General features: G+C 50.6%; 1 protein-coding gene and 1 long non-coding RNA gene across 11 annotated transcripts in view; one reads left to right on the top strand and one right to left on the bottom strand.

Annotated features, from left to right (window-relative positions):
- MAGI2 (membrane associated guanylate kinase, WW and PDZ domain containing 2) overlaps positions 1-13,387 on the bottom strand; it is a 2,755,167-nt gene that overhangs the window by 346,574 nt on the left and 2,395,206 nt on the right. The window lies entirely within an intron of this gene.
- The window catches only part of LOC138288280 (uncharacterized), a 344,175-nt gene that overhangs the window by 143,671 nt on the left and 187,117 nt on the right, over positions 1-13,387 (top strand). Inside the window, exon 2 of the long non-coding RNA XR_011202365.1 lies at positions 12,069-12,107. This is a non-coding gene — a long non-coding RNA (uncharacterized lncRNA). The remainder of the gene's footprint in view (positions 1-12,068; positions 12,108-13,387) is intronic.

The following is a 13,387-nucleotide window of genomic DNA, read 5'->3' as shown; positions in this document are numbered from 1 at the left end:
ACGACACACGAATCCACGCAGCGGTCTTTCAACCGCGGTATTCCATTGGCGGTACACACCGCCGCGCTCAAAATACACACACATCTCCAAAACACCGCCACATTGGACAATTCGAAATACACACACCTGATACACATACAAACACCACTCCCACACACCCAACACAATATAAAACACACACCCACATCACCCACAAACCCCTACGACCAAAAATCAGAGACGAAGGCCAGATAGACAGAGCACAGCAACTGAGAACTCCACCACACAGAGGCACACAACACCATCATCCATACAACATTACACGCACAATACACCACACACCACTACACATCACCACACACATCAACACTTACACCACCCCACACATCACCCACACCACCTCATGTCACGCCAAAGACACCCCAGGTTTTCCGAGGAGGAGCTCAGGGTCATGGTGGAGGAAATCCTACGGGTAGAGCCACAGCTATTTGGCTCACAGGTGCAGCACACATCCATAGCCAGGAAGATGGAGCTATGGCAAAGAATCGTGGACAGGGTCAACGCAGTGGGACAGCATCCAAGAAATCGGGAAGACATCAGGAAGAGGTGGAACGACCTACGGGGGAAGATGCGTTCTGTGGTATCCAGGCACAACATCGCGGTACAGCGGACTGGCGGCGGACCCCCACCTCCTCCCCCACAACTAACAACATGGGAGGAGCAAGTCTTGACCATCATGCATCCAGAGGGCCTCGGAGGAGTCGGTGGAGGAATGGACACTGGTAAGTTAAATCTCAACTATTATATCCCCCACCCTACCTGCATGCCATCACACACCTCCACCCTCACCCCCTCCCCTATCACTCCAACTCCTCACTAATGTACTCATAACACAAACCACCCATCCCAACACCAAGCCCCGCATGGAAAAACAAAGCAAGGTCAGCCATCACCAAAGCATGCTCACTGCACATACCCAGAACAACCCCCTAACAATCATCACACAAACCCACACACAGGAATGCTTGCACTGGGGTACACAAACACCCACCCATTGCACACCATTACTCACACACATACACTAATCATGCTCTTATACCCCTGCAGGATCAAGAAGGACCGTCACCACACCGGAGGGTCCAGACAACTCCACTCCACCCACAGAAGAGGCCCACAGTGACGACAGCAGCTCTGCCCTACTGGATCCTGATGACCAGCCCGCACCATCGTGGGCCTCGGGACAGTCGGATCCCCTTGCATAGGCACAGCCCAACACTGACCTTCCACCCTCTGGTAACACCAGCACAGCACCCACCCAGCGGGCCCATACCTCCGTACCCAGGACACGTCAATCAGCGGTGTGTCCACAACTACAGGGAACCCAGGATAACCCACCACCCCAACAACAACAGGGACCTGGGGGCAGTGGTAGTGGGCACACGGTCCAGTGGACGGAGGCACAGGAACACAGGGGAACTGGGAGGGCTGCTGTACGACAGGGGGCGGACAGGCCAAGGGAACCCACCCTCCACGAGGCCCTCTACTCCATCATGGGAGCATATCCTGGCCTGGTCCTGGCCAAGTTTCAGGAGACCCAGCGCATGCAGGACGAACTGTATTTGGGGTTCAGGGAAGAGCTCAGAACCATCAGCTCCGCCCTGGGCACCATCGTAGGGGTGCTGAAGGACATACAAAAGACCATGAGGGACACCGTGGCACTCCAAGGGGCCCCTGACACTAGCATGGACGATGAACTGCCCACCACCTCTGCCGGCGCTAAAGGACAGGACGCCCCGCCACAGGACCACCACACCAGCACCCCACCCCCTGCAGACGGACAACAACCTGCAAGCGGTCCCGGAGATCCAGGAACAGGACAGAGCAAGATGGCAAGACCCCCGCCAGGAAATGAGACCACCCTGATTGTCCTCCCACTGTCTCACTTTGTTACCCTCTCCCGATTGGAACTGCCCCATCTCCACTTCCTATGCCCATATGGGCAGTGCACCTGTGTGACTAATGGACTGGACTCTGCCATGGACATTCCTCCACCGTCCCCCATCCCCATATCACTACCCCCCTCCATTTTTGAGCACTGAAATAAACACCCTTGAACCACAAAACAATCTGGAGTCAGTCTGTGATTTGGTAAATATGTATAATATATGACAGTGTCAACATGCTTTCCAATTTTATAGCCAACATACCTATGTCACACATCACAAGTCCTTGAAGGATGCAAGCAGATGACACACGTTGCTAACCACACCTGTGAAACCGTAATGGAAAGGTACAACTCAGTGACCAAATACTGCTATGAACTGACAGACAGGATAGAGGTAGAAGTGTGAAAGTGAATGTAATGGTAAAAAGAAAACTGTTCTCACCTGTGTGTCACTGGAAATATTGCCGTAGACTGACTCCCTGTTGTCTATGTCTTCTTCCTCAGCGTCCTCCTCATCACTGTCCACAGGCTCCACAGGCTCCACAGCTGCCACAACACCGCCATCTGGACCATCCTCCTGCAGAAAAGGCACCTGGCGTCGCAAAGCAAGATTGTGAAGCATCGAGCAGGCGATGATGATCTGGCACACCTTCCTTGGTGAGTAGAATAGGGAACCACCTGTCATATGCAGGCACCTGAACCTGGCCTTCAGGAGGCCGAAGGTGCGTTCGATCACCCTCCTAGTCCGCCCATGGGCCTCATTGTAGCGTTCCTCTGCCCTGGTCCTGGGATTCCTCACTGGGGTCAATAGCCAGGACAGGTTGGGGTAACCAGAGTCCCCCAATAGCCACACCCGGTGCCTCTGGAGTTGACCCATCATATAAGGGATGCTGCTATTGCGCAGGATGTAGGCGTCATGCACTGATCCAGGAAACATAGCATTTACCTGCGAGATGTACTGGTCTACCAAACATACCATCTGTACATTCATGGAATGATAACTCTTCCGGTTCCTGTACACCTGTTCACTCCTGTGGGGGGGGACCAGAGCTACATTGGTCCCATCAATAGCACCTATGATGTTGAGGATATGTCCAAGGGCATAGAAGTCACCTTTCACTGTTGGCAAATCCTCCACCTGAGGGAAAACGATGTAGCTCCTTACGTGTTTCAGCAGGGCAGACAACACTCTGGACAACACGTTTGAAAACATGGGCTGGGACATCCCTAATGCCATGGCCACTGTTGTCTGAAACGATCCACTTGCAAGGAAATGGAGCACTGACAGCACCTGCACTTGAGGGGGGATTCCTGTGGGATGGCGGATTGGTGACATCAGGTCTGGCTCCAACTGGGTACATAGTTCCTGGATAGTGGCACGGTCAAACCTGTAGGTGATGAGTAAATGTCGCTCCTCCATTGTCAACAGGTCCACCAGCGGTCGGTACACCAGAGGATTCCGTCATCTTCTCAAATGTCCAAGCTGACGGTGCCTAGGAAGGACAACAGCGACCACAGAGTCAACAAAATCCCAGGTATGTACCGACAGATACACAGAACACGACACCAAAGACAAAAATCTTCCTGTATGTGTGTCGAGTGTAGGCCCAGGTATGTGTGACGCAGTTGCAAATTAAGCCATGTGGGCCCCTGAAATGGCGGCTGCCTGGCCTTTAAACTGGGACTTTGGGATGTGAGGTAACTGCGCTGTTGTTGTACACCGTTGCGGTAGGTGGTCGAAGACCGCGGCGCAAAGCTGCATTGGTTAACATTGGACCCTATGGGTCCCAGGAGCCAATGATGAAGTGCGCCGGCGGTGATGAGACGCACCGCCGCGTACGTCACCGCCGCGGACGTGACCGCCATTTTCTATCTGTTCAATCACTTGATACCTGATCTTTGACAGGAGAGGACCTACACTGCAAGTGCTGCTGTGACCTCGGTCTGGAAGAGACAATGGCTGCTGCGTCTGGGGAAAGGGTCCCTGCCTTCACTGCTCAGGAGTTGGAGAAGCTCGTGGACGGGGTCCTCCCCAAGTACACGCTACTCTACGGTCCTCCAGACCAACAGGTAAGTACACAGGGAGCACGTTGTATGGGCTATGCCTGGGTGGAGAGGGCTGGTTGTAAGAGGGAAGGGGGCAGAGTGCAGTGAACATGAAGGACTGTGAATGCATGTGCCACATGGCAAGGGCAGGGATGGGGGCCACTCACTTTGACGGTGCTCTTGCTAATGACTTCTCTTCTTCCCCTGTGCATGTCATGTAGGTCAGCGCCCACCAGAAGAAGGACATTTGGCGTGCCATCGCCAAGGACGTCCGGACCCTGGGGGTCCACCAGAGACGGGGCACCCACTGCCGTAAAAGATGGGAGGACATTCGCCGCTGGAGCAAGAAGACGGCGGAGGCTCAGCTGGGGATGGCCTCCCAACGTGGGAGGGGTGCCCGTCTCCCCATGACCCCCCTGATGTTCCGGATCCTGGCGGTGGCCTACCCTGAGTTGGATGGGCGCTTGAGGGCATCACAGCAGACACAAGGGGGTGAGTACACAATCATTCTGGGGACTTTGCGTGCAGTTGAGGGGTCTAGGTGTGGGAGGAGGGCTGTGGGTTTCCCTAGGCCAGGGCGACTTTCATAGGCTAGGCCCCTCCGTAATGCAGGCCATGTGGCACTCCACCCCACCGCAGTAGAGTGCCAAGTACAGGTATACATGCCCCCGTGGCATCCATGTGTGCAGATGTCCACCATAGCGATGTAGGCCATATCCCAGGAATTGCATCTGTAGAGGCCAGGAGCACGGCGTAGTGCAGGGGGATGCTGTGTCTGTATTGTCCGCCAACGGTAGCGGTATGCCATGCACTCAACCTGTCTTTCTTCTGTCGTCCCCCCCCCCTTTTTCTGCTCTCCAGGGCGAGGGGAGCTTCACGTCGGGCACCGGATCACCAACCAGCGACACGGACGCGTCCGCCGATGGGAGCTCCCTTGTGGTGGCGGCACCATCTGTGCCCCACACTTCTATAGGTACAGCCGCCACCTCCCCTACCAGCACCGCCCTCCCAGCAGCCCCTCAGCATTCGCCCGTGCCCACTCACCCAGGAGGGTGGGCATCACCTTCGCCCCAGGCACCTCAGCCCCTGTCCCTGTCACCCCTGCTGCCCTCAGTGAGGAGGCCATTGACCTCCTCAGGTCACTCACTGTTGGGCAGTCTACCATTGTGAATGCCATCCAGGGTGTAGAAAGGGAGTTGCAACACGGTAATGCATTCCTGGAGGGCATTCATTCTGGTCAGGCTGCCCTTCATCGAACCCTGCAATCTTTGGCCTCAGCACTGATGGCAGCCATTGTCCCTGTGTCTAGCCTCCCCCCTCCAACTTCCTCCACCCAGACCCAAGCCCCTATACCCCAGCCTATCCCAAGCACACCAACAGACAAGCATGCACACACTTCAACACACAAAAGTAGCTCAGGCAAACATAGGCACCACACATCCCACATGCACTCACACAAGCATCAGACACATACAGACACAGCAACATCCACTGCCTCCACTGTGTCCCCCTCCTCATCGTCTCCCTCCTCCCTCCCAGTGTCGTCTACACTCTCACCTGCATGCACTACATCTACAGGCACTAGGACTCGCACCAGAACACCCAGCACCACACCCCGCTCACCTGCACTCACCATCCCACTCCCATTTACACGTCCCCTGTGTCCTCTCCCAGTGTGTCTGGGACGCCCCCTCTCAAAGTACACAAACGCGGGCACCCACACACCCAACATCCACCCACCTCACGACAGCCTCCAGTACCTGCATTGCACCCAAAACACCTAAAGTGACACCTCCTACAACCACCTCCTCTTCCTCCACTCCCAGACCCCCTCCAGCTACCCATCCCAGTCTTCGTCATAAACTCTCCCTCAGCAACGTTGACCTCTTTGCCCCCATCCCCACCCCTCCAATTCATAAGTCCCGTAGTAGCACCTCAGCCAAAAAGACTCCAGTACCAGTGGTGCGTGTTACAGGCGTGTGGAGTGCACCGGCCACCAGGGCAGGCAGTGTGACACGGAGCCAAAGCACTGCCAGTCCACCCCCTGTAAAGCATCTCAAGTTGGAAAGTGGCCGACGGGACAGGGTGAAGACTCCGGGCGGCAAAACTGCTCACAAGGGTCCCAGGGGGATTGCAGAGTCAGCTGTGACTCCTCCAAAGGTGGTGAAGGGCCAGAGGAAGTCTGCACAGTCTGGTGAGAGCAGCACGGCGGAGAAGGGCGCCATCCTCCCCGGCGGCTAGGACGCCACCGCCAGCACCATCGTCACTGGTCAGGAGACCACCGCCAGAGTCAGTGCCCAGGAGGGCAAGAGTATCGTCACTGGTCAGGAGACCACCGCCAGAGTCATTGCCCAGGAGGGCAGGAGTATCGTCACTGGTCAGGAGATGACCGCCAGAGTCATTGCCCAGGAGGGCACGAGTATCGTCACTGGTCAGGAGACCACCGCTGGAGTCAGTGCCCAGGAGGTTCCCGGCTGCCACAGCCCCGCTGGGCAATGAGGGACCGTCATGCCACACAACAATGCACAGGTCAGAGACCGCCATGGCAAAGCCCCGCTGAACAAGGGAATCACCGCCATGGTGAAGACCGCTGAACAGGGCACAGCACCGCTGAACAGGGCAGAGAACCGCTGAAAAGATCAGAGACCGCCATGGCAAAGCCCAGCTGAACAAGGGAATCACCGCCATGGTGAAGACCGCTGAACAGGGTACAGCACCGCTGAACAGGGCAGAGAACCGCTGAACAGATCAGAGACCGCAATGGCAAAGCCCCTCTGAACAAGGGAAAAGACCGCTATGGTGAAGACCGCTGACCAGGGCAAAGCACCGCTGAACAGGGCAAAGCACCGCTCAACAGGTCAGAGACCGCCATGGCAAAGCCCCGCTGAACAAGGGAATCACCGCCATGGTGAAGACCGCTGAACAGGGCACAGCACCGCTGAACAGGGCAAAGAACCGCTGAACAGATCAGAGACCGCCATGGCAAAGCACCGCTGAACAAGGAAACACCGCCACATCAAGCATCGTTATCCCATGTACAGCTGGGACTGTGACGGTACAGGAACCGTCACGGGGAGCTAAATGCAGTGTGGGCACCATTCCCCCTCCTGAACCAGTGGAGACTGTTATCCACTTGAGAGACTGTGGCTTTGCACTCCCCAGGATGTACCAGTGGGCAAACCACCCACTGTAGAGACTTGTGAGACTGTGGCTTTGCACTCCCCAGGATTGAACAGTGGGCAAACCACCCACTTGTGAGACTTGAGAGACTGTGGCTTTGCACTCCCCAGGATTGTTCAGTGGGCAAACCACCCACTGTAGAGACTTGAGAGACTGTGACTTTGCACTCCCCAGGATTGTTCAGTGGGCAAACCAACCACTGTAGAGACTTGAGAGACTGTGGCTTTGCACTCCCCAGGATACATCAATGGGCATTGAGCCCCGTCGTGGATCTGGCATGGTGCTGTAATCCGGCTGAGGTGCCCCCCCTTCCCTTCCCCCTGAGGTGCCTGTTGTATTTCGATCTGATGCCCCAGCAATGTTCTCTCCGTTTGTGGACAGGTATCTATTATGGGCCTCGCCCATGCATTTTTGGACCAGTGGTGCACGGACATTGAGATGTGCATACCTGCACTGCTTCTCGTAATGTATATACTTTTGATTGTGTATATATATATCTGTATATATTTGGTAACTGTATTTTGATACATTACAATTTTTCGACTGATTTCCTTTGGTCTTTGCATTCTTCCGGGGGGGTTGTGGGTTGTTACTGTGATGTTTTGACATGCATCGCTGTGTGTGTTATAATGTGCAAGGGTGGAGGTGTGGGTGGGGGTGTTGCGTGTGTGTGTCCGTGACTTTTGCCTGCCCCCTCCCCTATGTCGTAGGTGCAGTACTCACCGTTGTCTTCGCCGCCGCCGTTGCTGGTGTTCATAAATGAGCAGGAAGACAAGGGCAGGTAGGATTTGTAATTACGGCTCCATGGTGTCCTCCTTCCTCGTGGGATGTGTTAAGGTGAGCGTTTTCCCATTGCAAAAGCTGTTTCCGCCGTGTTTTTATCCACGGTGAATCCGCCCCGGAAAAGGTGGCGGATTGCCGGGTTGTGATACTGTGGGCGGTACATTGTCTTCCGCCTGTCTGTTGGCGGTGACCGCCGCGCTGCTTGTCTGTACCGCCGTGGCGGTCGGAGTGTTAAAGTCGCTGTCTATGTTGGCGGTTTCGGCCACGGTCATGATTTCCTTTTTTTTGCCCGCCGGCCTGTTTGCTGTATTACCGCACCTTTAACACCGTCCGCCAGGGTTGTAATGACCCCCATAATGTATACAAATATTTTCGATTGAAGAGCATGAGTGAAAGAATGAAAATGCACAAGATATGATGACAGAGAACAATGAGAAGGCATGAGATAAGGAGAGAAAGAGTATATAGCAGAGGGCAGCTGGCAGCAAGAGAGCTAGAAATCTATAGAAAACAAGCATTGGCAGTGCCAACAGGTCTGGCTTCAGAATGTAAATACTTCTTCAGCCATTGATGTTTTATGTTTTAGGCACTTGGTAAATCATCACACATGCATTCTGTCACTAATTCTTACACCATACTTTCTTTTATCCACCCACTGACTTATTCTTCGATTCATCTACTTACGCAACCCCATTAAATACACATACACAATCAACAACATATACAAGATAAATTAAAAGAATAAAGTGGGTGCCCTTCTTACTACAGTGTTGCACATAATATATAAATATTTAAAAGTTTCAGCATGGTTGTCACATTTTGAACCTACACATTTGCCATTTTATTTGGAATAATAATAATACACTATGGACAGTATCACTCCGTGATGGATGCCTAGTTTAGAAGCAGTAGCTGTATGGGATGCAGATGAATTGAGCAGCAAGCAGCCTGTTACCATAGTTTGGTGGAGGTGTAGTTGCTCTAAAATGTAATTTAAAAAAGATGGGGAGGAAAGAAATGAGAGGGGATCTATAAAAGGAAAGAGTAGAAGTCTAAAGTATAGCACACCAGCGCTGGCAATAAAATACATCAATTTTCAGGAAGATATGTCCATTTGATTGGAGAAATGGCTTCATTCACATGGAAATAAAGCCAATGGCAGAAGTGGGCTGACCCATGAGGTGCGCTGTTATGGATGGAAGTAGAGTGTAAATGGCACTCATACATCCACGTGTGAAAATAAATGAATCAATAAACAACTAAATAAATAACTAAATGTGTGCCTGCGTGGGGAGTGTGAGTGCGTGCGGATGTGTAAGTGTTTGTATAATTATTGTTTTAGTGCATCTGATTATATGACCCTAGCCTGTTAGGCCTGTCATAAGCATTATGACAAGAAATATTACAGCACAAATCTTAAATTCCTAGCATTTGTTGGAGGGTGTAGTCAACACCAAACTCCTTGTCACAAATTTGATCAAAGAGATTTAATGTTACAAAATACATGTTTAGCGTCCTCCTGATACTCGGGTTCTTATGTACCTGATTTGTTAAGTCTAAAACGCTTCGCATAGAAAGAGCCCCTAAAAAGCTTCAAAACATTTGGATTACAAGCATTAACACAATCTCTGACCAGTCTTTCTGTTATTTATGTTAACCTCATGTAAACCTAACATTTCCTTTGACCTGACATCAAGTTATTCCAATATCGCATGAGTTATCATTCACCTGGACTATTTTTGTAAATATTTCTTTTTGCCTGCATTGATTCAAACATTTATTTCTGACACCCGTAATGCTAAATACCATTGATGATTTCATTGGTCCACCGGATATTACATTCGTGCATTTAATCTAATTATGGCAGTCAACATTTTATTGTAAATAGCAGAGCAACACTTTTGGCCTTTAACAATGATGTTCATTCCTTCTCAGTATCAGTTATGTGCTCGGTCTGCTACGATGGCAGCTTAGTAACGTTAAGTGAAGTTGTCTTCTGCTGCATGAGACCCATCTCAGTCTGACTTCAGCTTGCACTCTACTGCGAGATAAAAGCCAGTCCCTCAAGTGTTTCGAATGTACCTAAAGTAATCACAGCAGAAAAGGTGAGCCCGAGGTCCTTCTAGAGCATTACCGTTTTTCCTAGCGCTCTCACCAGTTTAATGTGTTGTCAAGCCACATCCAGTGTCTGTAGTGTCACGAGAGAATACTAGCGGGATGCACTCTCTAATAACCATGCTTTGCTTTCTAATTAGATGGCCAGGCGAAGGTGAGCGGGGAAGAAGAAGAAAGCTTGCCCGCTCAAGTACCCGCTATTCTGTACACAAGTCTGCCTCTTCAGGCATCTTGAGGCTAATCAATGGCTAGGATGAAAAGGCTTCTTTCGGAGCTGCTGTCGTTGTCTCCTTTTATATGCAGCTTTTCTTTTCTTACAGACAGTGGGGAAACAGCTCTTTCAGTTTCCATCTGACGCTTGCTCTGTTCAACAATGTATAGCCGCGTCTGGAAAGAGACCATGAAAAGCCTCTTGTGAGTTCTGGGGGGTAGTATAGACTTCTGCCACCTAGAGCAAACGGAGTCTCTTGGAAGCTGTCTGGTCATGAATCACTGTAGGACCAAACACTTAGGGTTAAATTAATGTTTCTGTTGCTGCTTTGGGCCCCACAACATAAAGGCTCAAAAGCTCCTACCATAGCAGTTTTGGGGCAATTTTTATTAGATTTTACAAGGCTTTCTCTTCAAACATAGGCCCTCATTATGGCTTTGGCAGTCTCTGAGCGAGACCTCCAAAGCCACAGGTGCCAGAAGACCGTCTGTGGGTGGATATCCACCAGTAGCCATGCTGGTGGGTGGTGGCGTTCTGGCATTGCTACCTGCACTGCCCCCCCAGTAGGATGCCGCCAGCTGTATTAAGACTATTAATACAGCCTGGTGGTGTCCTGCTGGGGGGGGGCACTGCCAGCGGTGGAAGCGCCCCTTCCCTGCTGGACAACCTCCTTGCTGGACAAGGTAAATCAGGCATCTGACAGGTGAGGGGGTGGGAGGGTGGGGGGTGTTGTGTGTGGGGTGTCTGCGTGTGTGTATGAATGTGCATGTGTGTGAATGTGATTGTGAGTGTTGTGGTGTATGCGTGGTTGTATGTATGTGAGTGAATGCGTGTATGAATGTTGAGGTGAGTGCATTTCTGCATGTCAGTGTGTATGCGTGTGAGTATGCATGTTTTGATGTTTGTGTGTATGCATAACTGAAATGTGAGTATGTGTGAGTGAGTGCGTGTATGGATGAGTGTGAGATTCTCCCCTTTCAAACGAGGCCTTCCTGAACAGGTTTCCTGGCCCACTACACACCAGGGATTTCACTTGAGGAGGTCGGCCCTCTCAGAAAACACGTTTTTAGAAAGGTAGGATTACCCCAATCACACCCTACCCCTCCCCCGGTGTGCAAAAAATATATATATTTTTTTTTAAAGTGAAATTGACAGGGGGTCGCCCGTGATCAGGGCGACCCACTGTGGGGGCAATAATGTTTTTAACAGCTGTATGGTTTCCCTGGGGGCCGCTATGGCAAAAAAAAAAGATATATCTATCTATATATGTATATATAGATATAGATATATATATACATAGATCATCACATTGTCAACGCGTATATATATATATATTCGCCACCAGTTCTCTTACAGTTGCTGTTAGCGTCTTCAAAGGAATGCACATACTTCAACTGACACGTTTCAACTGTAGCTTTCAGGCAGCAATAAAAAAGTCAAGTAACTTTTGTGATTATGTTTCTGCTCGAAACGGACCTGACTTTTGTCCAGTGGCAGTTTTGATGCCATAAAGCAGCGCAGAAGGTTTATATGCCTAATGTAAGGATTAAAACTGTAATATATGTGAATAGCTGAGTGGATTAGTAACGCCAGCCATTACCTGCACTATAATACAAATGAAATGTATGTGCAAGGGGGGCTATGGAGAGATGAAATTCACTTTTGCTCGCTGGTAGTGAGGGAATCGGAGGAGGAGGTAACGGTAGTGGGAGAACCAATAATGATTGTTGGACTGGGCGCTTGAGGAGCTAAAGACTGTGACGATTGGTATGTGACAAGGTGAAGTAATAGTGTGTCTTTTTTTTATAGTGTCTTGAGAGAACATGCTGATTGAGGGAAGAAGCAAAGGTAAGGTGACTGACCTTTACTGTTGCACGCATCACAAACACACCCACCAGCAATTTTGTGACTGTCTACAAAGGCTAGTGTTTTAGAGTGACAGTTTAGTCAGTAGCAGAGATGGCATCTCGTTGGATGACTGCTGCTCAAGCCCTAGCTTGGGTTATAGAGGACAGCTCTGACGTAGGATCAGAGACTGAGACAGCAGATACTGAGACAGCATCTGAGGGATAGGACAATGGCACAGACTCTGGGGTTGATTTTTCAATCGGAGGAGTCCCATTTGATAACTCCTCTTCCAGTGATTATGAGGGAGGTGATGAGGACAGTCCTACCATCCTTTCGCAAGGACAGTCTGTGCAGCGGGACAATAGCGGGTTAGCCCAACCCAGAGAGCAGGTGCACACGGCAGCAAGCACAAAGAGAGTGGTCTCTTGGGAGCTCCCCAATTTAGTTCAGCCCCAAATTCCACTGCCCAAATCGTATTGCGGAGGCATCAAAATTATCTGTCACAAACAACCTAGTTTTGTAAGGAAGGCACCTGCGTTTTTGGTCCTAAGCTAGGCAGCCATATAGGGAAGCCTACCAAACCCAGACATTTCTGGAAACTAGACATCCGGGGGAGTCTACAGAGGTGTGACTTGTGTGGATTCCGCAAAGTTTTCTTACCCAGAATACCCTGCAAAGCTGAAATGGTGAATAAAAACTCTATTTTTTCCTGCATTTCTCACACAAACTACAGGAATATGCTAGGATCCACAAAACTCCTACCACCCAGTGTTTCCCCACCTGTCCTAATAAAAACGCTACCCCACATGAGTGCCTGTTCCTAGTGCCTGCATCAGGAATGGATCATCCCAGGGTCAACAGTTGCCCTCATGTAAGGACCAATATTGACGGTTGTGTGATCTATTCCTGACACAGGCATTAGGCCTGCACACACAAGTGAGGTACCATTTTTATTAGGATGTTTGGGGGAGTGCTGGGTGGAAGGAAATTTGTGGCTCCTCTCAGATTCCAGAACTTTCTATCATCTTAATGTGAAGAAAAAGTGTTTTTTTGCCAAATATTGAGGTTTGCAAAAGATTCTAGGTAACAGAACCTGGTGAGAGCGCCACAAGTTACCACATTCTAAATTTTCCTAGCTGTCTAGTTTCCAAAAATATATAAGTTTGCTAGGTTTCCCTAGGTGTCGGCTGAGCTAGAGGCTAAAATCCACAGCTAGGTACTTTGCAAAAAACACGTCCATTTTCATTGGAAAAATTAGTTGTGTCCACGTTGTGTTTCAG

This window comes from Pleurodeles waltl, chromosome 4_1 (genome assembly GCF_031143425.1).
Source record: "Pleurodeles waltl isolate 20211129_DDA chromosome 4_1, aPleWal1.hap1.20221129, whole genome shotgun sequence".
Classification (NCBI taxonomy): Eukaryota; Metazoa; Chordata; class Amphibia; order Caudata; family Salamandridae; genus Pleurodeles; species Pleurodeles waltl.
The sequence above is the reverse complement of the archived record's forward strand: the minus strand, read 5'-3'. Positions and strand labels throughout refer to the sequence as shown.